General features: G+C 47.2%; 1 protein-coding gene across 4 annotated transcripts in view; it reads left to right on the top strand.

Moving 5' to 3' along the window:
* The window catches only part of SCAF8 (SR-related CTD associated factor 8), a 192,660-nt gene that overhangs the window by 144,362 nt on the left and 21,055 nt on the right, over window positions 1-27,243 (top strand). For all 4 annotated transcript variants that reach the window (XR_001517179.2, XR_003047256.1, XR_003047258.1 and 1 more), the window contains one exon: window positions 21,001-21,086. The gene's annotated coding sequence lies outside the window, so the exon portion shown is untranslated. The remainder of the gene's footprint in view (window positions 1-21,000; window positions 21,087-27,243) is intronic.

Raw genomic sequence — 27,243 nt, forward strand, 5'->3', positions numbered from 1 at the left:
AATTCTTTGCAGCCATTGTTGCTGTCAGGCCACCAGGTCTGAGGTCATGAGAATGTTGCTTTAGTCGGAGAGTGCCTGGTATTTAGTCTCAAATGTACTCAGGTCACTTGGTACCTCAGGGTCAGTGTGGCTCAAACGCCAGGAGCCTCAGAATGCCAGTTCAACTTTCAGTCTGTAATATGGACTCTAACCCTGTGAAAAATACTGTTCGATCATAGACCAAATTGACTGATCCTTTTGACCATCTCTAGGAAAAAAGACAAGATTTTAAAATGATTTGGTTAAGGAAACATTTCATTGAACTTCGAATGTTCCATTAAGAATATGCTGCTCATTCATCTAAGCTTGGCTCACTGGTCCGCCCTCTGCGGAAGCTGGACCATGTGTTCTCTGTATCTCATTCATTCTAGAAACATTAAGTCCCTACTTAGGAGAGAGCTTTGCTTGCCATGTAAGAGAATAAAAAGCTGAATAAGGCACAGAGATCTTGTCCTGGGGATGGTTGGGAAGACAGACATAAAACTTCTACAAGGCAAGGTGAAATTAATGCTTTAATAGAGAAACAAGAAAGTTCTGTGCTACAGAGAGGAGAGTAATTCCTTTGAAGGAAGAGGAGAGGGACGGAGATGGATTCGTGGAAGAGCTGGCATTTAAGCTGAGCTGTGACTGTGGACAGGGGCAGGCTGGGCCCAGGGTAAGGAAACCCCAGAGCACAAGCAGGGAGATGGGAAACTATATAGCAGGGGGCAGTGAGTAGCTCAAGGTGAGAGGGTAGAGTCCACGCACAGGTATAACAGGAGGTGATGGTCCTCGCACGAAGGGCAGGAACCTGAGGACTTGGCCCTCTACATCTAATGTCTTCTGTGCCTCTAGGTCAGCATTTTAGTTATTTTAAGATTTCAACGAATGTATCTATTCATTTAATAGATCACATCTAATATGGACCAGGCACTGTCTAGTACCAGAATGACAGCAATGGACAGAATAAAGTCCTTGATTTCACAGAGCTTTTAATTTAGTGGGAAGAGACACACAATGACATTAATATAATATCTTGGGTGGTTATAGGTCCTACAAAAAATGAAGCAACATAAGGAGGATAGAATGGAAAGGGGGTGGGGAACGTGCTTTACGTGCAGTGGGCAGGGAAGACCTCGCCGATGAGGTGACATTCGTTTGAGCAGAGAGCAGAAGGATGTAGGAAGCGAGCCATGGTTGATCAGTTGAAAATTTAATAGAAAAATGAGTTAAGTTTTCTGTTTGACATGATCAATGGTTTATGATAGTATGTCAGTTTTCTTTCCCATTGCCCCTGTGACATCTTAAATCCATCACATGGAGTTCAAGCTTTGTGAGGAGGCTGTGCCGAGCTGGAAGTAGCAACATGATAATGAGTTACACATAATTCTGGAAAGACCTTTGCCATCCTGGGCGTCTGTGATTGCGTGGGTGGGAGTTCCGACTCTAGAGTCAACCAGATGTCTCAGTTCATCTCTACCACTGAGGAGCTCTGTGACCATGGGCATATGATTGAAGCTCCTCGAGCCCTTTTTCACGTCTCTGATATGGAGATAAATAAACTCGAGATTTACGAAGCACTCAGCTTGGTGCCTGCGACAAAAGACGTTTTCAACAAATGGTCAGTAATCACAGCTGTCATAGTCCGGTGAGGCCGGTGCCCAAAGGCTGGGTCACCGTGGTCGTGTTTGTGTCCAGAAGTTACTCGTTTCCCCGGTCGATCTATGGCCTCTTTTCTCGAACAGACTGTGGTCTTCACGAGGACAGGATATGAGTCTGAGCTTTGTGTTCCGCTCAGTGCTCTTTACACACAGTAGGGGCTGAATGAGTCCTTAATGGAGAAGCGAATTTTTGAGTGTAGTTCAGCTGGGCCAAGGTCACTGTGGAGAAAGGTTTCAGTAGAGAAAAAAATGTCTTATCAAAATCTCAGGAAATGAATTTCTTTTTATCAAATCTGTTTCTCTAAATTTTTCATCGTTTTCGAACTACATGTTTATGATGGAATTGTGTTAAGAAAGAAAAATCAAGGGCAATCTACTTTTTAGCAGTAACTCTGGATTTCAGTGGTAAAATATGACTGTCAGGTCGTCCCCACCATATTGAGCCAAAATGCACCGTGTGGCCACGCGTGGGAGGCAGGTACAAACTGCTCTTTGTGATCGACAGCCTCAGTCCCCCATCCTTGCCACTGGCCTGATTGGGAATCTTTGAAGCAGAAACCATCAACACAAATTTCCCCTTTGAGGGTTTTAATAATTTCCACTTACGTACAAGGAACTTTGAGATGCTTAGGTGAAAGCTGGCATGGGAGCTCAAGGTGCCTCATTGTGATGATTTTAAAAGCCCCTGGACCTAACTCAGGGGCACTGGACATAAGGGGGCAGATGCCGTCTAGTGGTTCAAGGGTGCCACCTTGAAGCAGGGCGAGGAGGGGGCCTGATTGCCCAGTCCCACCAGGTCCCACCAGCGCCTCTAGAGGACACCCATTCGTGAATCCGAGTGACAGCTTCGTGCCATTGTCTGAATATCTTAGGATTTTGCCAGCCAAGAGGTAGTCGTGACCTTTTCATTCAAGCCAGATCGCTTGCTGTCGTGTGTTTCCAAGACTCTGACTTACGGTGAGAGGAACAGAGCTCCTGTTTCGAACCAGCCACCGGAACGTTTACACAAGATGCTGAGCAAAGGCTTGCGATCCATTTTATTGCCGTTTCGTCGGCGTGCTTCGGGGAGCAAATGCGCATGTAGGATGAATCTGGGGAGCAGCCCCTCGAACCCCCAGAGCCACGTGGGGCCACCCCTCTCCTTCCGCTGCACAAAGCCTGTCCATGTGTCAGGCGCCGAGGAAGAACCCAGATTTCTATAATCTTTGGAGACTGTGGAAAACCTTGTTTTCAGTCAACATCAAAAAAAAAAAAATTTACTGATTTATGCTTTACATTTTCTTCTTCTACCTACTTGTCCCGGAAAACGGGAAGTGGGAGGAGAGAGCGGGTATACACGGGTGTGCATGGCCCTCGGTCAGAGTCTTGGAATAATCAGAGTCGGCTGTGTAAGCAGCAGCAGCCTGAGCTTTTTTCTGTTTTTTTTTTTTTTTCACGTCCACTGGGTCGTCACGCATTTGCCTCCTGACGACTTTGATTTAAGAAATTCCACCATCTTTAGAGAATCGACATGCTCGTGTGGGGAAGATTGGTGTCATTTCCAATCACAGAACGCAAACAAAGACTCATCCCAATTGAATGTTACTGTTTTTACGGAGCCAAGCTGCTTGAGAGGCCCCCAGCCTGGCCCCCTGTCCTCTTCCACAGCGTTATCACCCGCCCGCGGATGGCGTGTGGGTCATGCTCATCGAATCCACAGAGCCCCTGACTCTGTGAGGTCGCCGACCCTTCGAAGACCGCAGTAAAAACCTCAATGACCTCGACTAGCTTATAAAATGTCCCCTCAAAACCAGCATGAAATTCTGTAGGTTCGATGCCAGACGGTCGGTCACTTTGAAACAAGTTCCCTTCTCCTCCCCGCTAAGGAAGAGAGCAGGGTGAGTGGCCAGCTAGAAGGGGGTGTGGGACCCCTGAGGGCAACTGATCTCAATAGAGACCAGCCTCTGGCAGAAATAGGTTCAAGGAGGGAGGTCACTAGTATCAGGGTTTTTCCATGAAACGATACACCTACCCCCCCTCCATCGTCACACACGCCCCGCTCGTGATGCACACACAGGAGTAACTCTAACGTGGGGGGTTCTTTCTATGCTCCAGGTACCACACCAAGCACTTTAGATATGTTTTCTCGCTTCACCCTTTCAACAGACCTACAAGTATTGTCTCTCATCCTTATGATGAAATTTAGAAGCGTAAGGTAACTTGTCTGGTGTCATGCCTATTTTAAATGGTGGGGCTGGAGCTGAACCCCCACGTCTGTCTGTCTACCTCCCTGCCCACCAGGGTCCCCCAGAGGAGTGAGAGAAGGACAGGTAAACACATGGAAGTGTTAGGGTCCCCTCTCAGAGCCGGGGGAGGCCAGGAGCCGGGAGAAGGGGAGCAGAGCATTCTTGTGCTCAGACAAGTCCCCAGCCAGGACTAATGCCACTTCCTTTCCTGCCAGATATTTTGGCAGTTTGGTAAAGGAAATGAACGAATTGTTAGTAAAAACTGTCAAACCTGGAGAATCACTGGAAACCCTTTATCGTTACGGGGCCTCCTACTTCAGGGTTGCTGACAACTCGTCTTGCATCTTGAAGTGGCCGTGGCTAGACAGAAGGAAGCTCAGGAATTCCACGCCAGGCGACAGATGCTGCAGGTCTTGACAGAGGCGCTTGGGGAGGTGGGAACCAGGAACCGAAGGCCTCCAGGAGGAGGTCTGGTCTTGGTTCTCTGGCAGGACAGCTGTTGGTGGGAGTATGTCACTAAAACCAAGAGAGCTGGAAAGTTGAGAGTGGAATGAGGTAGGTGGGGTGGAGCGAAGGGGCAGGACAAAATCTGGGTACCGGATGAGTCATTTATTCGACCTTCAGCAACCATTTGTTGAGGTGCCAGGGACAGTCGTGAGCAAGCACCCTTCCCACACGGGGCACGTATTCCGGTGCATGAGCGACGTGCATGGTCTATGTGTTCTAAGAAAGCCGCAGAGAAACGGCTGAAATAATTTCAGTTGTAATCAGTGCCATGACAAAAGCGAGAGTCTGAAGGAGACTCTCGCTTTTGTCATGGCACTGATTACAACTAAATTTGGGCTGGCTGTGCGCGGGAATAAAGTGTTGTCAAGGAGAGACTCCTTCCGATAGTCCAGCTGAGACTAAAGTCTGCATTTATTTGCAGGGGCGATGGCAGCCCCTGGGGGCTGTGAAGTGGGAGAATGTTATCGTTCCACTCACATCACTTCTGCCGCCATGCGGAGAAAAGATGGAAGAGGGCCAGGTGTAGAAGCAGGGAGACCAGCTCAGAGGCTCTCTCCTAGGTCCAGGGAGCCACGTGAAGACGAGAGAAGTAGAAATGAGAGGAGTGGGTGCATATTTCCGGAGAGAGCCTCGGGGGCGCTTCCTGGTGGGCTGGGTATCAGGCTATGGGGGAGGGAAAAGTCAAGATGACTCATGGATTTCTGAGTGGATGGATGTGGTGCCATTTTCCTAGATGCAGAAAGTCATCAAAGCGGAGGGGCCCAGCGGGGGTCGTGTGGGGTCCTGACGAGCCAGGGGGATGAGAGAGTAGGAGCACTGTGTGTCCCCGTCAGGGGCGATGTAGGTGGGGAGCAGAGACGAGAATTCTTGTCAGGGTTAATCCAATGGCGTATGTCAGATAGCACGGTGCTGGGAGCAGAGTGGTGACTCAGGACGTGGAGGCCGCTACTTCATTAGGAAATGGCCCTTGTAGGCGCCAGGACAGAATAGGCCGACGAAGAAGGGACAGAACTGAGGCCTGCAGGCTACCTCGTGAGGCGGTTTGTCCTCTCAGAGTCACCGAGGGAAACGGAGGAAGCAGCGTAAGGAGGGAGTGGGTTTCCATTCCTGAAAATCTGTAGGCGTCAGGCAGCCCTGGAAGGTTCTCGTGTCTTCCGGGCTCAAGGTGGGGGCTGGGGGCATCTAGATTCTGTTGACCACGGCGCCTAGCTCCGCTCCTGATGCCCTCGGGCACGCGATCCTGGCATTAGCACGCGGGCACTCAGTTCCCCCGAGCTGTGCCCGTTCTCCTTCCCGGGGAGGAGGGGGTCCCTTCAGCCCTCGTCCATCCCTCTCAGTCCCTAATCTCTGCACGTCGTCCAGTGTGGCCAGTCCCCGCAGACACAGCGCCATGAGAACGCGACCTTGGGACATGATAAGCAAATGAGAACTGATGGGGACCAAATGATTTTCCTGTGATCCCAATTCTTTCTGTGCTACAATATGCCCTCGATTTTAAAACGTTTGCTTTTTAAAACTTAACAAATGGAAAGGAGACCTCAATCTGAAATCTTAACTCTCAAATTCGATTTCCACTGACTTTAAACAGGTGTCTCCCTTGAGTAAGCGGGACGGAGGCAGACGCGCTCGGAGTAATCGGCAGTGCCTGGCCTCTTATCAGAAAACGGGCGTAATTACACTTACTTATTTCACAGGGTGTGAGCGGTGATTACTGACAGTTAATGTTTTGAAAATGCAGAACTCGAGGTGTCCCGGTGGGTGCTTTTGAACGGCAGAGTATTTACTCCTTTTAACACACACACAGACACACGTGTGCACGCACACACTGTTGTCCCTTCTCACGAGACGACAGATACTGCCACAGGCTTCACGGGCAATCCTAATGAAAATGGCTCCCTGTAGCCGTGATCTTGCAGAAGCAAAGGCCAGCATCGCAAGCTTTCAGCCACATGTTCCTGATTTTAAAAGCTTCCCGCTTATCGCCTTTCCTTTTAAGTTTTCCATCTAGGACGTAACAAGATTAGCAAAGATGTCACAGTGAGGCCATTGGGAAATGCAATGTGTGGCTTCTGTTCCCGCCTTTGGGACCTTCCCAGGCCTTCCTAGATCCTGAGAGGAAGGTGAGAAAGTACAGACTGTCCCTGACGTGGCTCGTCCTTCACAGCAGAGGAAGTCCAGCCTGTCCCTGGGTCCAGTGCTCCTCTCTGCCCTGCTCACCTTTAAAGGCTGGGGAGCCAGGCTGGGCAGGAGTGCCGGTGGCAGGAGTCAAAGTCCCCTGAGTGGGGCAACATCTAGAACCTTCCAGAAGGTTCTGCACATCCTCCATGCACACCAGTTCCCCAAGGAAAGACTTTCACGTTAGAGGCACTTTGAATGGTTCACGGGGAGAGCCTGAAAGAGGTTTCACAAAGCCATCCCTGGGAGAGCGGGGATTTTCCTGGCATTTTTGCAGTCACACGTCTCACCTTTTCCCATCCAGGTTCCCTCAATGGTAAAGGAGGAAAAGTAAATCACTGTCTGGGGGCCAAGGGCACAACGGTGGTCGATCACAAGCATTGAAATATCTCGTTTATCTCAAAACTCCTGTGTGATCTCAAACAGCTGTGCAAACCTTGCACCCTCTTCCAACGTTTAGGCTCGATGCACAAGTCATGGTTTATATGGTATCAAAGTACTTAGCTCTGTGACTGCACCGCCTCCCCGTCTCTAAATGAAACTGAGGCCCCAGGAGTCTGCTGTGTTAATCCTAAGGTTCGGTGTGCCCTGACGCCCCAGTTTGCAGTTCTAGAGCCGTGGTCCTAAGCCCTGTCTGGGGGTGGGGCCTGTCCCACGGAAGTGGCAAGACACTTGCAAAGTTGCTTCCGAACTGTCCCGGGGACTCCCAGACTCCTACCTCCCCCGTCCCCCCTGGCCAGGCAGTCTTTCTCCACCTTCTCATTATCTGAGTTCTCCTCCGTGGGAGCTTTCATGTTGGGCATTTTCCCAGCACCCATTGTTTAATCTGTTAGAAACTGAGGTCATTAGCTTCCTGCCTCTTTTTCCTTCTCATTTCTCCGAAACTGTTCAAATCGTGCAGCAGACTTTCCTGCCAGTCTCCCAGCTTTGTTGGCTGTTCGAATACGTGGGCAGAGGCAGAGACCTAAAACAAAACGAATAAACAACAAAACAAAAATACATAAGAGCCGATGAAGAAGTTCCCGACGATATTCCATTGGTGGCTGTGTTTTCGAAAGGGTGTGCATCACCTCTTCTGACGCCAGGCTGGAGTGAGAGGGAGTTAGAACAGCATCACAGATTCCCAAATAGAAAAATGTTCCTTCCACATCTCCAGCATCATGTCAGTAAGGCAACCTCTAATAAGCCAGTATGTTTGGTTGAACTGTGAAAACCAAGCAAGTGATTTAACTGACACTTCTACTTGACTGTGCTTGTTCAGGTTTCGTATGTATCCACCTTAAAGAAATCCGTGATTGTTATTATTTTAACGTCATCGATGATGTCCCACATGATGGTGAAAAACCTAGAAAAAAAATATGTTTTCTCTTAGCCAAAGTAGAAAGTGTAGAAATAATGAGAGATGTAAGAAATATCTTGGTGATTTTTTTTTTTTTTAATGGCGCTTTGTCCCTCATATAGATAATAGAGAGGCATTTAGCTCTGAGAAGCACCCTGGCTAAGGGCCTTACTGCATTCTACTGCTTGATTCTCTTCACATCTTCTGAGATAAATCCTCTCATCTCCCCCAGTTTGCAGATAGCTTGAGGGGCTTTACGAACTTACCTGTCACAGAGCTTCAAAAGTGACGGAGTCGATATTCAACCCTGGTCCCTCTGACTCAGAAAGAAGTCTCTCTCTTGACACTGTGTGACACACCCAAGCCCACACCCACTGCCTCTCTCTCTCTCTGGAGAAAGCTTGCCTTTCTTTAGCATCAGGAACGATATCTAACGCTAACAACTCAAACCCAGAGCTCTCGAATCACATTCATCTTTCTGGGTGTTGGTATATTTCCAGCTTTTGTCATTCTATGTTTCGGGAACGTATTTAGTGAGGCACTGTGTTTATTTTTCTGCTAGACGTTGTTTTGTCTTTTAGAAGTTAGAATTTTTCCTAAACAAAATATATTTACATCCAGAATTTAGGTAGCATATCTTCTTGATTAATTTTTCTAACTCCTGAAGCTGGAACTGCTACAATCCGTTCATGCAGGTTTTAACATCATTATAAAGACTACCTCAAGAGGGTGCTCCTTGCAAGCCTTAGATTTATTCGGTTCTCCGAGGCCTAAAACTTGCTTTTAAAACATATTTTCAGGGAATGGATTGCGAACCTGTATGAGTAGAGAGGAAATTTCTGGAGGCGGCATGAGGAAACAAAATAGAAGTTCAGGAATTTGAATTCTTCAGATGGAGGCCATGAAGATCCAGGGATTTACATTCTGTAAACATCACAACGAAGAGAACTTCGAGAAAAGCTTCCATAATTCTTGTAGTAGGTACAGTCATAGCATTAGAAGGCCTCTTAAGAAGTCGGGGAGAATTATATTTCCCTATTGATAAGGACTTTGAGGGGGCGGTAGGTCGGGATTCTTAGCATCCTCAGTAACTGATTATATGGTTTTATGTACTGATACAGTACATAACAACAAGGGGTGTTAGGATTTTTGTTTTTGTTCGTTATAAAATCACACTAGCTCTTCTGAAGAAAATGCGGAAAGGCACAGTGAAAAAGGCAGAAGGGAAATGAGCATAGAATTAAAAAAAATATATTTGATTATTCCAGAAAAAGATAAGAAAGGAGCAGAGGAATTTTAAAACACCCATGTGGGACAAGCAGAAATATCAGAGGTGCAGACTTCCATCCAACGACATCAATAATGGACATTAAATATCAATGGACTAAACATGCCAATTTAAAAGCAGAGACTATTAGACTGGAGAAAAATAGAGACCCAATGGCATGCTGCCTTTAAATATAAGTACAGATAGGACTAAGGTAAAAAAGATGGAGTAAGCATGTCACACAAACAGTACAACAAAGCCGGAGTGGCCATATTAACATGAGATAAAACAGACTTCAGGTTGATGAGCATTACTGGAGGGAACTAAGGGGCAATTCTCCAGGGAACTATTCATAACAACCAAAAATCTGTACAGTCTAGTAACAGAGCTTAAAATACAAATATGGACAGAATTTAAGAAAGTAATAGACAGATCTATAACCATAGTTGGATATTTTCACATCCCTCTGTCAGCAGTTGATAGAACAGCTAGACAAAAGGCATCTCCATTCATCGAGATTGGCCGTCATCCACCGGGGACTGAGCCGGCGTCAGCCAATGGGTGCTCTGCTCACAATAGGTTTCTATTTAATTTTCTTGCCTAATGAAGAAGCGGCTGTCTCAGCATCCTTTGTTACCCGAAGGACACCTTGAAATTGATTATAATTGCTATGAGAGTGAACCTGAGGCCTTTACCTAGGCAAGGGAACTGCAGAGAGCTTCTTCACTCGTACACTTGAGACAACCTGTAGTCTAGACAGGATGAGTTTCTAGTGAACCGAGTAAATTGCTTCTGCCCAAATAAGGCAAGGCCCCCTTTCTCCAAGGAACATTCTGTGACTATTAGAACAGAGGACTGTCGGGGAGGTGGGCTCTTTCAGGGCCCTTGAAATCAGTGTTTGATTATGCTGATGAGTCCTTGAGCTTGAGATTGGTGTTACCTCTACAGCTGAGAGACACTTAAAACCAAAGACCCATTCATTATCCACAGCCGCTCACGTCAAAACTAGACTGTTGTGCTGGGAACAGCTTAATAGGATTATGGCAGCACGAGGGGCAGCCAGCCTGCCTCTCTGGGGTCCGGGCAGAGCCCCTCTCACCCTGTCACTTATCAATTCTCAGCCGAACCACCTCCTGAGCATGGACAATTTCAATTTCTTGCAGTTTTCCCAGGCTGCAGAAAGAATGGATTTGAAAGTTGTGGATACTCTATCAGGATAATACAGAGTAGCTATTTTGGTGAAAGCATCTTAGGCTTCTCTATCAGTTAAGATAGATGCAGTTGTGGAGACTGGACTCTCTGGAGTCATAGGAAAGTAATTCTTACTTCTAACTTAATGTTTTCCTACTTAAATCTAAGACGTATTTTCTTATTTTCTAAATGAAGAGGAGCTAGAAAATAGAAGATCTGCTATTGTCCAACTCTACCCAGTAGGTGGCATAGGGCATACAAGCTTAAGTTGAACTGAGAAGCCAAATGCAAGATGTGGTCAGGAGGAAATATCCAAGATCAAAATATATTTTGTTAGGCAAGGGGAAGAAATCCTAAAATGTGTCGACTAAATAAGGAGCTGGTTTCCAATGGGCTTTTATCTATAGACCAGTTGACACACATTACACAAAGTCTCACCTAGAGCTGGAGAAAGACAGAAAAACATTAGGGACTAACCCACGGAAAAAGAGAGAAGACTGACCGTTCAGGCTAATCTATGAATCGTTCTGCCCTGAAACACTCCCGAGTCACTTCTTTATTTTTAGAATCAAGATTGTGATAACTGCAATATTTGCTTCTTTTGTACAGTTCATTTCGCAGCTATTGTTCTGGTTTCCTCCGATCGGTTAGTAACCCTGTCTGATGCCAAAGAAAGCCATCGCGTGCCCCTGAAATCTTCGCCGGTCCCAGCGGCAGGTCCCCAAAGGGAATGTGGCATTTTTCCTTTTTGTCTTTAGTGAAAGAACTAGAACACGAAAGAAGGACTTTTCACTCTCGTCCCCTGAAAGGCCCTGTCATTTCCCCCTTACTCTTATTACTGCTGAGATAATGAAACAGGACGGGGAGATTTGGTATCACTTCACAAATAATCTGATAAATCCTCTAAATCAGTTACTTCTCTTCGAACGATTTAATCGCATCTTCCAAAGGGGGGAAACGATATTTGGAGCCCATTTACTTTATATAATAGATGTAGGAAAGGGGGGTGGGGTGGTGAAAGGTGAAAAACAATTGTTTTCTACTTTCTCCTTCACATTAACAAGTCAAGAAACAAGGCACTTTAAAGGAAAAAGAACTTAGGACTCAAGGAGGTCACAAGTTATTCATGTTGTGACCTTAGCAAACGAGTGTCTTCTGAGCCTGTCTCCTCGTGGGTAGACTGGGGGCGTTCGTCCTTTCCTGCCTACCTCGTGACGTTGTGTGAGGAGGATGCACTAGAGCAGGCAAGAGGCTAATTACAGGTGAAAGGCTTTATTGATGGCGGTGGCGCAGTCCTAGGACCCTTACTTCCTGTCTTAGTGATGATCTGGAGCTCTTCTTCCCACTTAGTTCTATCCTCACCTCACCTGTTCTCCTTTTCTCTAAATTTAGGCCGTTATTCCTGCCATAGCTTCTCCCTACTTTCCATTTTCCTATTTGTTTCTTCATTTGGCTGGTGAGCTGTCACGTTTTTCACTCTTTACCGTGCACCCACGTTTTAAAGACGAAACGTTTGTCTTTCAAACGATCTTGAAGCACTTTGTGACACCTTCCTGTTTAAAGAGATGAGTCCTTGAGGTTCATTTGGCAGTTTTCTCATCTTAATCTTCTGCGGCTTCGTGTTTGAGAACTGAGAACCAAGGATTTCAGTTCTGGTTTGGGAACTTGATCTGATGGAAAAATGGAAGGCGTTTATTTCTTCAGCTCCCTTCCTTGGGCGTGCTGGGTACCTCGGCCTTCACTCTATCCTCCGAGCAGCTTAGCTAGACTCCTGCCTCCAGCAACAAACTCATACCAACCAGCTTCCAACCTACTGTTTTTGTTTTGTTTTGTTTTTGTTGTTGTGTTGTTGTCGTTGCTGTTGTTTTAGCTCCAAACAAAAGTCCCTTTTTAAAGAATTTTAGCAACTGACTTGTAAGACATTAAGCTGGAAAGTTGTATTATCCTACATAACTCTATACTCCCGTGTGTGAGGGTGGGTGGCCTGATTCTTATTTTGAGGATATGTCTCATTGATGTAATTCTAAAACAATTTTAAACCCACAGATTAAGAACATGTGTTTCTTCATGTCACATGTTGAGAGACTTCAGTTCATTCTGAAATCTATACTGAAGAATGTCTTAAAGCAAAATTGCCACTTACCAGCTACATCGACTACAAATTACATGGAGTCTGAGTGCAGTGACCAAAAGTCAGACCGGAGGCCTACCCGACCTAGAGTTCTTCCTCCGACAAAGGCCTCAGGCTTTTTGCTGAGGGGAGTGGAGCCCTGGTAAGGTGGAAAGATAGGCTCCTCCCCCTAACCCCCTCAGTCTCAGAATGTCAGGAATGTTCCTCAAAGGTGAGATCTGTCAGCATGACCTTTGCTAACTCCTGGAATCTCTTTATATGTTATCTGCTGCCTCCTGGGACATCAGTTTCATATTTTTCTCATCTACAGGAGTGCAGTACTTCTTTTTGTCCTAAAATTACCTCTTTCGAGCTTCAAGGAGTGCTCTCTGCCTTTAGGATTTAGAAGCCATGATTCCATCTGCATTTTCTCTGTTCAGTTCCCCTTGCTTCTGGAGAATTTGATGGTATCTGCTTAGCCTTTGTCAAGACTGAGAAAGCTAATTTTGGTTCAGAAGCTGGACATTTTTCAAAGGAGCCTTCCTCCATGAGCCAACTAGTGTTTGAGCCAGGGCACAGTGGTGTTCGTTGTGGAAATGCAGGAACTTGTCCTGGTGACCACTGACAAAGGGTTAAGCGTCATGGACAACATGAGTAGAAGTGAAAAACAGAACTGATCCAAAACATACAACGTATCCTCCAAAATAAGCCAGGCTCGCCCCTCTTAATGGATCACTGCAGGCATGCCAAATCCTACAGCTAGTCAATTGTATACATATGGTAAAACTTATCATACCGTTCAACGTTTGCTGCAATATGATTTTAATTATGTACAGATTGCATACTGGAAGAAAGCACTGGAATTAAACAGAATAAAGTTAAACATGAGCCCTTTTATAAATGGCCTTGGTTTAGGTTACGATGTATGCAGATGACCGCCGAGGACCGTGAGAGGAATGTATGGTTTGGGGGAACTTGGGCGATGGGACATGACTCATCTTCAACTGAGGACCCGGTTGTTTATCTGGGAGGGGAGCGTTTACAGAAATGGTGATTATGCTCCTTTTGAAGCCGAGACTTATGCTGATGGTCCTTCCAGGCCCCGCACAGGGCTGTCTCTGGAAGACAGACATGCTCTCTGGGCAAACGCCATGTTCAGTCTGGAAGGCTGTGGGGTTGGATATGGTAGATTGGTAGTTCTGGAACTTTTTTTTTTTTTTCTTCCTAACCAGACTTTATCAGGCTGTGCTCCTTGTTTCTCTGAAGTTAATTTTACATAACGAATTCAAAAGTAGTGCTGTTTACTTCGTCTGAGAAACGGGGAGCAAAGTTTCTTTCACGGGGGCTGTGGCTGTGCAGTCTCTGGGGCGTGTCTCTCTCAGACTTTACCAGCATATCTTTGGTTTTCTTCATAACTTAGCAGAATGGCTTTTACTTAGTGAATATTTGTGGGGTAAGCCACTCTGAATTTCAGCTTTCTCTTTTGTGAAATGAAGATTACCCCCTTCCCCTCAACCCCACCACCACTACCCTCCCCCAGAGTTGACTTAACTGAGGTTTATCTGGAGGCTTTGGGACATAAAACCTGGCTAGATTGCAGGCCTTGCAAAACGCTGCTGTGACCTCATAGAGGAGAGAAGCTGGAGTCAGTGTAATAAGGGGCTGACATGACACCTGGTTGTCTGGAGCCTGTCCTGTGATCACATCAGACCATTTCGAGGCGGGGGGTGGACAAGTGGTAATCTGTGCCTCAGCTGAGATCAGAGCGCCAAGAAGTGAGCTAAAGGAGCAGGCCGAGGGCTGGATCAGGCATGGAAGGTCCTCCCTGTATCTGTGGAGAAGGGTACCTCAGGGTCATGGCGGGGAGGGAGTTGAGTGGGGGGATGCCAGTCGTTGGGGAAGAAACCATGCTTCCCACCGCCGCCTGTGGCCAGGGTGAGCAGTGGCGATTTCCTTCTGCCCTCCAGCCCCTCTGCTCATCTGGACAGCATCCACAGCAGTGGCCAATGTCTATGTCATGTCACCCGCCTCTCTTTGTGAACGGTTACGAATATTTATGTACAATCGCTAATCTGCGGATAATGCGCCCTCTAATTTTCTATTTGTCTCAATCATCTTTCTTGGGAAAGACCAGTTTTAACCCAGAGGGAATTGTGGGCTCATTAATAACTAAGTTACTTCACTCTTGCCGGCATTTATCATTCTACGTTTTGTTCCTAATCCACTTGTGTGCCACAACTTCAAACACAGGGGCTGCCCTCACGGTAGCTGAAAGCAGAGACACTTCAATGATTGCAGCACAATGTAAGAATCTGATACAGTGAAGGTATAAACGAGGAATAGGCATCCCTGAAAAAGAAGCAAATAATTATGCCTAGGGGATATCAGGGTGGGCCTTCTGGAGGAGGGGATACTGGGCAGAGTTTCGAAGGCTGAATAGGGATTCACTGGCCAGAGGCTCAGAAAGCGTGTCCCCAGCACTGGAGATGAAGCAGAGATATGCAAGTATCACAAAACCTGGCACACAGCAAAAAATTCAACACGGTTGGAGAATAGGAACAATGAGCACATGGGAATTCACTGGACATGAGACCGCTACACCAGATTAGGGCCCAATTGCAGTCACCACGGTCAGTCATAATTATTTATTGACATGTCCATATCTCCAGCCAAAGTGTTTGCACACTGAGATTTGGGAGTGGGTTTTACTGACTTTCTTCACTCTTCCTGAATTCCACTGTGTTTTAAATAGGACCCAATGGATTTTTATGGAAGGGATACAAAAATGTTGGTTAGTCTTAGAAGTTATTTTAGCCCAGACTGATGAGCTGATCAGATTATAACCAGTCATATGCCTCACTGATTTGTTTGAACTTTATCTTTTGGGGAATATAGAGCCATTGAAGGTTCTAAAACAGAGTGATCTAAATCTTTCTGTACTCGAGGAAGTAATTCTGGCTATAATGTGACAGATTGACTGGTTTGGGAGAGACTAGAAGTTGGAAGGCCAGTTGGAAAACTACTGGAATAGTCCAGAAGAGATATTAGATGGCCTGGGAAGGTAGAGACTTGAGAAATATTTATAAGGTAAGATTAGAATCCTGCCCCAATATTTGGTGACTAATGTGAAACTAATTTTGACTTTCAAGTAGGTTTATACTCAAAAATTAAAAGGAAAAGAGATCCTAACACTTGGGCACTAAATGTAATTAACTTATTTACGTCGGTTTATGATAATTCATCTCAGTGTATAGGAGTTAACTAAGCAATAGGATTTGCATCAGCGATGGTAGAAGGAACTGGTTTATGTAGAATACGTAATATACGTATTGTTTTTGTGGTATACGTAATATGCCATACATATTGTAAAGAGTGTATTCTGACATCGTAAGTATAATCAGGGCTGCTACGTGTGACCTTACAGGTTGTGTGCTGCACAGCTCCAGGGGGAGGCACTAATAATAGCAGTAGGTTACTCCTTAAAGCTACTGTATGTCCTTCTTATCCTTCCGCTCCACCTATTCATAGGCTATTGCTCTTAACAACGAATGAAGGTGTTTAGGATGAGAATTTGATAGACTTGCAAGGTTTAATCATCTGATAGAGCCCTTCTACGGCCAGGTCATTAGCGTTAGATAATGCGTGTTCTGCAGGGAGTGTCTTGTCATGCTGAAAACGAGAGTTGTTTTTTTTTCCTTTTAAAGGACTTGAGAGATTATGCTCTTATATGCCATTCTGACGGCAGTGGGAAAAATCCAACTTTTTGTCGGTGGTTATGTTTTAAGGCTTCCTCGTGTGTAACGTGTCCCTTGCCACGGGTGCTCGGTCTTGTCCAAAGTGATAACGCGGAGTGACACGTGGATTCAGCCATGAGAAGGGATGGACTCATAGGAGCGGACGAAGAAAATACGTTCCTTTATAGTCTTTCACAGCAATCATAAGTTGTTTTAAAACATATGTGGATTTTGCTCACATGCTTCAGGGGAAATAGCCTCAAAGTGTGTCAGACCAGAACGTAGGTTCGGCTTGCTCTCAGCTGCGCCCCAATGTGACTGGGGTCTTTAAACCGTCACAGCATTTCTGAGCGCCCCGAGACTCAGCTCGAAGGATGCAGGGTCTCTGCTGAATGTGGCAGAGAAGATCACCTTCTTGCGCGTCAACTGCGGGAGGGCTGGTGGAAGCGGAGTGAGCCTCGGGGGGTGTCCAAGCAGTGCAGACAACCGTGTCGTAGACAATGTCCAGATACTTGAGCCCCTGGGACCCAGCGGCCAAGCCGTGGTCTGGAAGGGGGCCTGGCAGACAGCAGGCAGTGCGCAGAGATCTGTGCTTCTCCACACTTCTTCATCTCGCGGAAAAATGTCAGGCTGCCTCCTCCAGGGCCACGCGTTTATTTTAAAGAATGTCGGGAAGGAAACACGTCGCTCACCGTCTTCCTCCCTCTTCGGGCGCGTGCGTCGTGATCGCAGATCGTTCTGGCCCACGTGGCTGTGGCTTTGCCTTCGCTCTCTGTGCCGCTCTGTCAAACAGCCCTCTGTGCACATAAACAGAAAGGGGCGAAGTATTTTACTCAGCTACAGAACAGGGCGCAAAGTCAGACTCTAGAGACCTGGAATCGCATAACCGTGGCTTGTGTCCTCTGCGGTCTGTTATTTTTCCTCGCTCCAGGAGCATGGCTAGGAGGTACAGTAGAGTCCTTTGCCAGCGCTGGCGGGGAGCCCAGCCCCAGGTAGTCTGCAGTAAATGGGACTGCTGGCTGTCTCTTGTCGTTTAGGAGAATTTACCTGCGGTTTATCTTGACTGTTCTTGTTTGGAGAGGAAATTTTGAGCTGCTCTGAACACAATTGAAACCTAAAAGCAAGAAATAAAGCTGAAAAACATGTGCCTTTCGGGTATTCAAACATTTAAAAATTTAATTCCAAAGCTAATAAAACCTCCATCTGTTGGCATCGCAGACTTAACCTGCCTTCAAAACCGTTCTGAACACATTCCTACGGAAGGAGCCAGCTAGTACCTAAAACCACTTCGTGATTGACACAGCGTTTCACAGCCCCCGGAAATCCAGCCCTTTGGATGGCGAGCGAAGGGAACCTGGGCTGTAATTTTCATTCTTTTGTCCTACGAGACAGGACGGTAGCAAATGATCCTTGTATTGTGAATTCCCCATTTCAGAAAAATGATTTCCTTATCTAAATCTCTCTACTTCAAAGAGGAAAAAAAAAAACCCGCAGATATGGAAAGCCACACAAAAGAAGTGCATGGCGTCACGAATTACTGTCAGGGGAACAGTACCCACGCCAAGAAATGGAACCCGGCCACTAACTCCCAAAGCCCCCTCCACGTGCCGCATCCAATCGCAGACCCTTCTTTGCCCACAAGCACCCGCTCCTCAGGACTTCTGGGGTGATCAGTTCCTTCTGTCTAACTTTTCATAGCTCTAGCTCCCAACTGTGCGTCTTTAGATTTGAAAGTTTAACCTTACGCATTTAAAAATATGTAATATCTTTTTAAATACTTTAAAAAACTGTAGATACTTCCTCCACCCTTTTATAATTTTTCTATGGCACAATCTTTCAGCAGAACTTAAAGTATTCGAGTTAAATGCTACCAGCGACACACTCACGTTAGTTATGTTTTCTTCTGTTAGCTATCATTTTGAGGCTTTTTCCTGAAAACAAAGTGGTATCGCACCTAATTCTAATTGAAACATGGTAAAACCTAAAAATAGATATAGATTAAGGGGCGAAGAAGTCAAAAAACTTCTTTTGAATCCAGCCTAGCAATAGAAAGGAGGAAGCTGTTTTGCTAATGTTCTGAACGATACTGTTGATTTTGTGATATAGATAATCACTTCATTGCCTATGACCGTCTATGTTCTGGATGAAGAATAGAAAACAGCTTATAGCTCTGTTAAGAAAAAGCAATCCAGCAAGCAAAATCACGAGCAAGCTTAGCAGTTAAAATGCAAAGGTTCGGGTGTCCCAGGAGTCTGATCCTCGATCCCCTCGATTCTGCCGCTGTGCGATGCCAGGCAAGTCATTAGCTTTTCTCCTTCTGCTTCTTCATCCGTACGATGAATAGGATCTATTTATCAATCAAATACATTGATTTGAATCCTGACTCAGAAACCTGAGAAAATATCTCCCTGCAGCAGTCTAATGCATTGCCACAAATCCTCGACCTGTAAACACGGTACCTAGAATGTGTCCAAAGGAAGTTTTATTAAAAGAACAGAACACTTCATCACGATTTTATGCTGGTGAGGGAGATCACAGTAACCTGCCATCCCAAGGGAGATGCTTCTCTGGAGGTTAAGATCATTTAAAGCAGTGGTCTCCAACCATTTTGGCACCAGGGACAGGTGCTCCTGTGAGAATCTGATGCCTGATGATCTGAGGCGGAGCTGAGGCGGTGATGCCGGTGCTGGGGAGCGGCTGTGAATACTGATGAAGCTTCCCTGGCTTGCCCACCGCTCACCTCTTGCTGTGCGGCCCGATTCCTGACAGGCCATGGACTGGTACCGGTCTGTGGCCCAGGGATTGGGACCCCTAAATTAAAGGACCCACGTCTAGCTTTCTCTGTCTCCTGCCTTCCAGACTCCGCAAGCTCTAATGTACCATCTGAGCAGTGAGATGGTGGGAATTTGTTCCAGGTGCTTGTAGACTTCGCACAGTTCTAGCGATGAAGGCTAGTGTTGAGTTCCATCATCTTGAAGTTTAATCCTCTCTTCTCAAGCCTGGTTTCATTGTGCAAGCACAGAACTGTTGTCATTATGCCTCTCGTGGCTTCATAGGTACCCACCCTCCTTCCCTGGCCGCAAGAGAAGGGACCCCCATCGCTCCCCTCTCTAGTCCCTGAAATTTCATACTGGTCCTTCTCAAGCTCTTCCTAGCTCTGAGCATTAGATGTGGGCATCCCACCCTTAGGAGACCTCTTCTTAGTGAGGAACCGAGATCATACTCAGCTCACTCTGGAGCTAGGCGCTAACTGATGGGCAGGCGACACTCCTCTTTGCCCTCAGCATTTTGTATCGACTTCTAATAGTCTCTGTCACTTTGCTCTATCGCTTTCACACTTTTTTCCACCATGGCCACAAAAGAAAATACATTTAACATTGAAAACCAGTACACACAGACGTATATATGGTCGATACGGGTATACAGACGTGTATTTATGGTGTTTTCCATTCACTGCTGTTCCGTTCTACTTCATTTGTTTATTTATTTTTAATGCGGATCGAGGCCCATTAAATTAATTTCGTGACCTTCTAAGGAGGCTCAGGCTGCTGTTTGGACAACGCAGGGCTAATGAAAGTGCCCCACTCTCCTCCCTCATCCGTGCCCGACTGCAACCTCACTGTGGGCAGGGAGTGACGCCATCAGCTTCTCCTTTGCGTACTCAGCACCTACCTTGGCGCCTGCATGTAGCAGATGCTCAGATTAATATTCGTTGAACCGAAGAACTCGACCAAGTCTCTGTGCCCACGCATGCCTTGTGGGCGGTCGCGAGAATGAGCCGGGATCGTGCATCGAAAGCAGGGGACACGGGGCTGAGCACCAGCAGATGCTCAATGAACACACATTTCTTTCGAGTTTTCCGGATCTGGCTCTCCCTTTCATTGACTGCCCTGCAGTTTTTGTGTGTGAAAGCGAACACACATTTCTTTAGAGTTTTCTGGCTCTTCTTTTCATTGACTGCCCTGCAGTTTTTGTGTGTGAAAGTTTTGAACTTCATTAGCCTAAGGCCTCGGCCAGCTCCAGTACTTTAAGATTTTCCAAGATGCCATGGAGCCAGGGACAAATTGCCCTTTAGGGGAAGGTCATGGGGGACAGTCCCTTTTGTAATACCCCGGTGGGACTCATTTCCCCATGAAAAGTGGAGACTTGAGCTGATTATTAGAATTTCTTTACAAAAATGAAAATTACCTCCACATTTCAAGAAATTATAGACTAAGTCTAAAATCAACATGAAATTTAGTGTTTTGTGAATCCAAAGTCTTCATAAGAGCTGGTATTTCAGAAAGATCACTGGTCGGTGAACTTCCGATTCACCAGGAACTGGCTGCTAAGTTGTGGGCGGGGTGGCCTTCCCGGTCTCATATCTTCATCTGTGAACAAGAGACCCCCACCCATCTCCAAAATCCTGCGACACCAAAGGTGAACTTTGGAATCCTTTGTTTTACATTCGCTGGAATGTATCAACCAAAGCGGAGATAACATTCCAATGAAAACACGTCTCAGCTGCAGAGTTTCACTCAAATACAGTGGGCGCCTCGAACCTTTTCTCCTGCGACCATCACATAGAAACACTAAGTGACGCTTGCGCCGACCTGAAAGCCAAAACGAAGTCAGGTCATCTGTATAAATTAAGCCTCAAGAAAGAAGGTTTTGCATGGATCATAGCAGTAGTTTGTTCCGAATTGTGCTTCGTCTTGTCTACGACATGTGAGCTTTTTGTCTAATGGAGTATGAATCGGTAATTTCACAAGGCCCCTTGTTCTTTTCTTCCAGGACAGAATGATGCAGACGATCACGGAGCTTCTAAGTCTAGCAGGATTGGAAGTCTTTCCTCTTCAGCTCTCTGGATCAAGTTTAAGGTCAGTAGTGCATTCCGTTTGCTCTCAGCTGGTACCTGCATGTTTTCACAAGCTCTTCATGGGCAGGCCATCCTGAACTTGGCGAGGCGATGAGGGATGTCTCGCCCTGTAACTACCTTGGCATTACATTCAAGAATTTTTCAGATTATTTGGGAGAAGTCAAATGCTTGGTGTGGAGAGGTTGTCAGTGCTTTTTTCTGCCACCAGCTCCTTAACACAGAAGCTTTTCGTTTGCTCCTTCTGGGCACTGCCCCCTGCAGAGATTCTGATGGAAGAGAAAGTCAGATAATAAGGGGTTCAGTTTGAAAGGCTAAGCTCCCACCAAAAACATTCTAAAAGGACTCCCTTGCCTTTGTTTTTTTTCTAAACGAACATATATTCAGCTTCCCTACAAGGCAGGGGCTGTCACGTCGGTGGGGGGTTGTACAGAGAAAAAATAAATTAGTGTCAGAAACGGTCTTTTTCTAACTCTTTTGTTCCTTGTTGCTCACGTCCTGCCCATTCCATCAACCTTCTAATCAGGCTTCATGCCTTACCCTGGTTCTCCCGCCTTCTGCATAAAAAGAGGTGCATGTCCAACCATGTCACTCCCAAGGGAATACCCCCAGATGGTTCCCCTTCTCCCTCGGGATTAAACCCAGCCTCCCAGTCTGCGGCCCCTTCCTACCTCCCTCCTCAGTCTCCCCTCCGAACTTCCCTTCCTCACCCTCGGACCCATCATCTATTATGTCCCTCTGTGTCTTTGCTCTTCCTGTTCTTCATCTGGCACGATCTCCGGCCCCCTTCTTTCCCTCTCTACCGTGCAAGACTTACTCATACGCTAGTCCCTCCGAGCAGCCGTTCTGGGACCCGCTGTACCGGGCTGCAGGCCTCCCCCATGTGCCCATGGTCCCTACACATGCCTCTGTCCCTACAGTAACCACATCATGTCCGTATTGCATTTTTTACTTTTCTCTCCCTCCTGCTAGACCGGGCACTCGGCTAGGTCAGGGACGTCCTCGCACTTGGGGCGGGATAGCACAGTGGTCAAGGACGCAGACCGTCTTACTATCTGGGTCCAAATCCCGGTTCTATCACATTCGGGCTGTTACCTTGGACCCCATCTCCTCTTATCTTTCCTGCTCTATAAATCGAGGCAATAAAAGTGCGTTGATGGCAGGGGCGTGTGCGCGCTGAGTGAGGGGGCGTGTAGGGTGCCCCACTGGCATCGCCGAGCATGTGTAAGAGTTATCTGAGTGTCATTTACTTTTAGTGATCGTCACGCTAAAGATTGAGTTCAGCGGAACTACGTATTTTCCCCTCGAAGATAAGAGACATACAAATTGCAACAAAGACGTGTAGGCAGTGGATATTTTCTGGAAATTTTAAAATATTTGCTGAAGGGAGTTGCATGTAAAAGCAATATTTCATGAAATTTTATGGGTTTCTATAGTTATTCTTTATTAAATGGTAGAATTGCCAGGCCAGAAACGCTTCACCACTGTTTTTTCCAGATGCTTCTAAACTCGTAGGCCTTTGGGAGGCTTCCAAAGCTCTGGCTACTTTACAGGCTCCTTTAAGGCCTGTTTGTTCATTCTGCTATAACAAAAATGCCATACACCGAGTGGCTTATAAACAGCAGGCATTATTTCTCTCAGTTCTAGAGACTGAGAAGTCCAAGATCATGGCCCCGCAGATTCGGTGTCTGGTGAGAACCACTTCCTCGCAGATGGCACCTTCCTGCGGTGTCTTCGCACGGTGGGAGGGGCAAGAGCAGGCTCTGGAACGCCCCCGGCACCTCGGGGGTTAAGACTTCGACATGAGAATTTGGGGGGAGAGGACATGGACATTCAGACTATAGCGCCTCCCATTCCTGTACCTCTACAGTACCCAAGCCATGCGAAGCATGGGGACGGGGGGTCCCTGTGACGTTCTCCACAGTGTGAAGGGTGTGCTAGGGTGGGAGCCTCTGAGAGTGAATGTCCCCTAAGTCGGGAGATGTCAGCATCTGTGCTCCTCGGCCCACTCACCAGTATTCCCAGCAGAAGTGCTCAGATTCCACTGGACTCAGCTGTGACAACCCACAGTCGCCGTCCGCTTGTGAGGAACACAGTGCCGCTGTCCATCCCTTTGACCTGGCCTTTGTGCACGCTGCCCTGGGAGCCTGCAGGCCATCTGCTCTCTGTACACAGTCCCCGCGGGCAGCATGAGCAGCTTTCTCAGGCCTGGGGCCGTCCTGGAGCTACGGCCTTGACACCTGCATCAGCACTCGGAGCTCGAGAAACGCACCGTGCCCGGGGCCTGGTGCCCCGCTGCCTGTCCACGTGCTCCGCAGCAGCAGGCGCTGCCACGCTCGGCCTCTTCCTCTGCGCACAGGCGGGCTTTGGCCGTAGAAGCACCGTGTACCCAGAAGTCTGGGCCATTCAGATGTGTAATGGGTGGACCTGTCTCTCCCGGAGAAGCGAGTTGGGATGCCCGTTGCACGTCTGGAAGTTCGATGAACATGCTCAGGATTAAGGATCGTTACAACCTTCCGTAATCCGCTCCCCCCAGAGGCTCCCCAGCGGCCTCCACAGCGCAGCCCATGGCCTCTGCTGCGAGGTCTTCATGTGTTCTCTCTTCCTGACCTGCCTTCTGGGCCCGGCGTCTGCCCTCTGCTGCCACCACCCTGCCCGAGCGTCATCTCGCGGTCGGCGAATGGCTGCCTTTAACAAAGCTGCCCTCTCTTTCCTCAGGCCTCATTCTCCTCTTCACTTGTCCCAACGCTGTCGCTGCTGCCCTGTTCCCACGAGAAAGTCCCCCCATCCCCCCCAACCGCTTACCTGGCAGAGCCTCGCCTGGTTCCCTCGGGCCCTGGGCAGCCCCTTCTGCGTGTCCTTCGCTGGACCCTCTGCCCCCAACTCCAACGGGCAGATTCGGGGGAGTGCCTGGTACCTCCCCCTTGTTCTTCCCGTGATACAGTTTTTCTTTTCGGGAGAAGTCACTGTGAGAGTCACTTCTGGGTTTTAATCTCCAGCCCTGACTCCCATTCTGAGTCACGGTTGCCACCTGGACATTTGGCTTGGGGATCTCTTCAATTTACTGTGACCAACAGTGACTTTATTTCCCCCACATCCTCATAACTGTCTGTTAAGAGGGCGTCTCTGTCACTCATCTGATCTTGTAAACTAGAGCCAACCTGGACACTTTCATGTCCTCCATCCTCTTGACAGGGTCACCTAGCTCTGCTTGTCTTTTGGGATGGTTTAGATTTGCTAGTCCCTCTGCTCATTGCCACACACAACAGCTTCTTGTCTGGACGCCCACTCTGGTGGGTATAATTTCCCTGTCACCTCTGCTCAGAAACTAAGTGGCTCCTTCTGGCCAATGATGGATCAGATTCTTCTGACCAGATGCTCACTCCAACCTGCCCGTGTCTAACGTATTTCCCACCCTCATCAGATGTGTATGGAGCACCCACTCTCTTCAAGGCACTGGCCGGGGTTCTAGGGGAATCAAGGGTGGAGGAGATGGGCCCCCTCCTTCAAGACCTTCGGTGAGGTGGAAGGTGGGAGGTAAAGCATAGCCAGGCACAGAAACTCTAATTATGACATAGGTGTCATTGGCCAAGGCCGAGCGAGGTCTGTGAGGACCCAGAGGAGAGAGCCATCAGTACAGACACGTCCTACGCTGTAGCTTCGTCACTTTCTGTCAACTGGGAAACATTGTGTTTCTTGAGCCATTAAGTTACTAACGGCTCCAAACGATTCTTCAGAGTCATTTTTTGAGTAGGAAAAATATAACTACTTTTCCCCCAAACAAGTTTATTTTTGAGGTAGGTTGAGAAAGGTGTGCCTCCCCCCCCCACCCCCACTAATTTGGATGGGGAGGCAACACTTTAACATTTCTTGTTATTGGTAAATAATTCATTGAATTCTTATGTGAACATTAAAATTCAATACCTGGTGAAATGAAAATGGTCTTCTTGGGTGGTCCCGTGTCAAATGCGTAAAAAAAAAGGACTGGTTTCAGGTGAGCTGAGATTCAGAGTTTATCACTGTGTGAAGTCCTCTCCTTTCAAGAGCTCCCCTCAGCTGCTTCCTACGTGACCCTCTGCAGATAAATTTGGAGTGAAAACCTCTGAGAACTGGGGTTCCCACAGGAAGATCTCACATCAGGAGAATTCTCTTTCTGTGGAATTTCACAGCCTGCACCCATGGTCTGGCATTCACGAGAGTCTGTTGTGTTTGGACCAGAAGAAAAATTCTCTGCGAACTTGAAACTTTCATTTTGGCTGGTTTCTCCTCTTTTCCTTCCTCATTGTATTAATGGCTGCCCAGGGATCCAAGATAAACCGTCTTCCCATGCCTGCTGAGAGACATTTGATGTTTTATTGCCAAGTTATCAGGACCAGCCTCCTAATTTGCACTGTAAAATTCTTGAGAGTAAACTTACGAGCATATATTTTCATGTGTGTCAAACTCACCCTGGGGCAGACACTCCTTTTGTTACCTCTTTGAACTCTGGGTGAGATTTCAGGGGCGTGCACTCCTACCTTTGTTTTGGGTACACGCCCTACTCCAGCCCTTCTTGTACTTTTCCCCTTACCTGAATATCTGAGCCAAGGGAGATATAAGCAAGCAAGTGCCAGCTCCTTCCTGCCAGACAGGAAGCCCTATCTGTGTGTACACACCCCTGCACCTACCTGCAACCCTCCGCTCCCAAGCGCGCGCGCGCACACACACACACACACATGGTTTGCAGAAGGCTTTCCTCAAACACACACTGGATGTCCATGTGGAGAGACCATGCATGGGAGGAGACCGTCCAAAGGCACGCCTGGAGTAATTTCCGAATGGTCCTCTCCTTTCCTTTTGCATTTCAGCCTCCCTTCCCTCCCTTAGCCAAAACAGGTTTCCATGGAGCCCTGTTTCTCATGGTTCCTACCTTTCTTCTGTCCTTGTCTCTTCTCCCTGGCAGAGCTCCAGCATGAGGTGTCCCTCGTGCAGATGCTACTGGGAGCTGTTTTTCCAGAGCCCCGTGCAGTGATTTTTCTGAGCCAACCACCTTCTGCCTCTCCCTCTCATCACCAAAGGCACTGGCCAGTCCATAGGACCACCTGGGCAGGAGAGAGCTAAGACCAGGACTGGGAGCCACAAGCCCCATCATTACTTTATTCTAACCAGCTGCGCTCAATGGCACTATGAGTTTGTCATTAGCTGAGCCAGGGACTGATACTGTGACATGAGTTTCCACTGATCTGCAGAGGACCTCTCTGGCCTAATACGCAATGGCCATTGATCTACTCTGAGAATGCATACGGAACATGTGACCCTACAGTCACGTCAGGTTTGGGGTTTTGATCCTTAGCAAGTCACCGTGCACTAAAACCTCTGGGTGAACGTTTACACATTTGCACAGATGTTTTAAGTCTTTATCACAGAAAATCTGGAGCTTTGCCAGTGGGGTTAGATTTAAAAAGGATGTGCAAAAATATAGACAGAGAGCAGTGGGCAACCAAGATGCGTACGAGAAGAGATTGTGGCGAGCAGAAGTCTAAAACGGGCCTTGGCTTGTAGAGATGCAAAGATTGCAAAAACGACTTTTAAACTCATCTTTAGACAGAAGAAAGTGAGAAGAGGGGTAATGAGTGCCCCGCTGGAGAAATCAAGCACGAGCTGGCAGCCACTGGTGTGGACATCGCAGAGGGAATTTAATGAACAAAAGAGCGGCCGGACCAGGAGACCCCTCCAGCCCTGAGAGTCAGTGATTCGGTGGAGCAGGTGCTGCTGTGATCTGTTTTCTCAGAGCCCTGTACAGCGATGATTCTGAGCCAAGAACCTTGATATTCTGTCCGAGGTCTACAAATGTCCAAGGACGTAAGCTAGCAAGATATCCTAGGAAAGGAAAGTCGGCTATTGAAGAATTATCAGTAATTATTACTTTTCACCTAAAATGTTTAATGTAGCTTTTCAAAATACTGAATTTAGTCCCAAGACATACTTTATTCTTCGGGAAGATCCACTTTGTTCAGTGTTAACGGATAGTATTCTGCACTTCAGTAGTCGCTTTCATCCGCGGATCTTAAAGAATTTTATAAGCATTATTTAGTTTTCGCATGTGACTGTGAATTTACTTGCATACTTATGACATGGAGAGTAATGAATTTTACACCTGGGCAAAGCCAAAATACTGAGAT

Source organism: Pteropus alecto, unplaced genomic scaffold (assembly GCF_000325575.1).
Source record: "Pteropus alecto unplaced genomic scaffold, ASM32557v1 scaffold195, whole genome shotgun sequence".
Taxonomy (NCBI): Eukaryota; Metazoa; Chordata; class Mammalia; order Chiroptera; family Pteropodidae; genus Pteropus; species Pteropus alecto.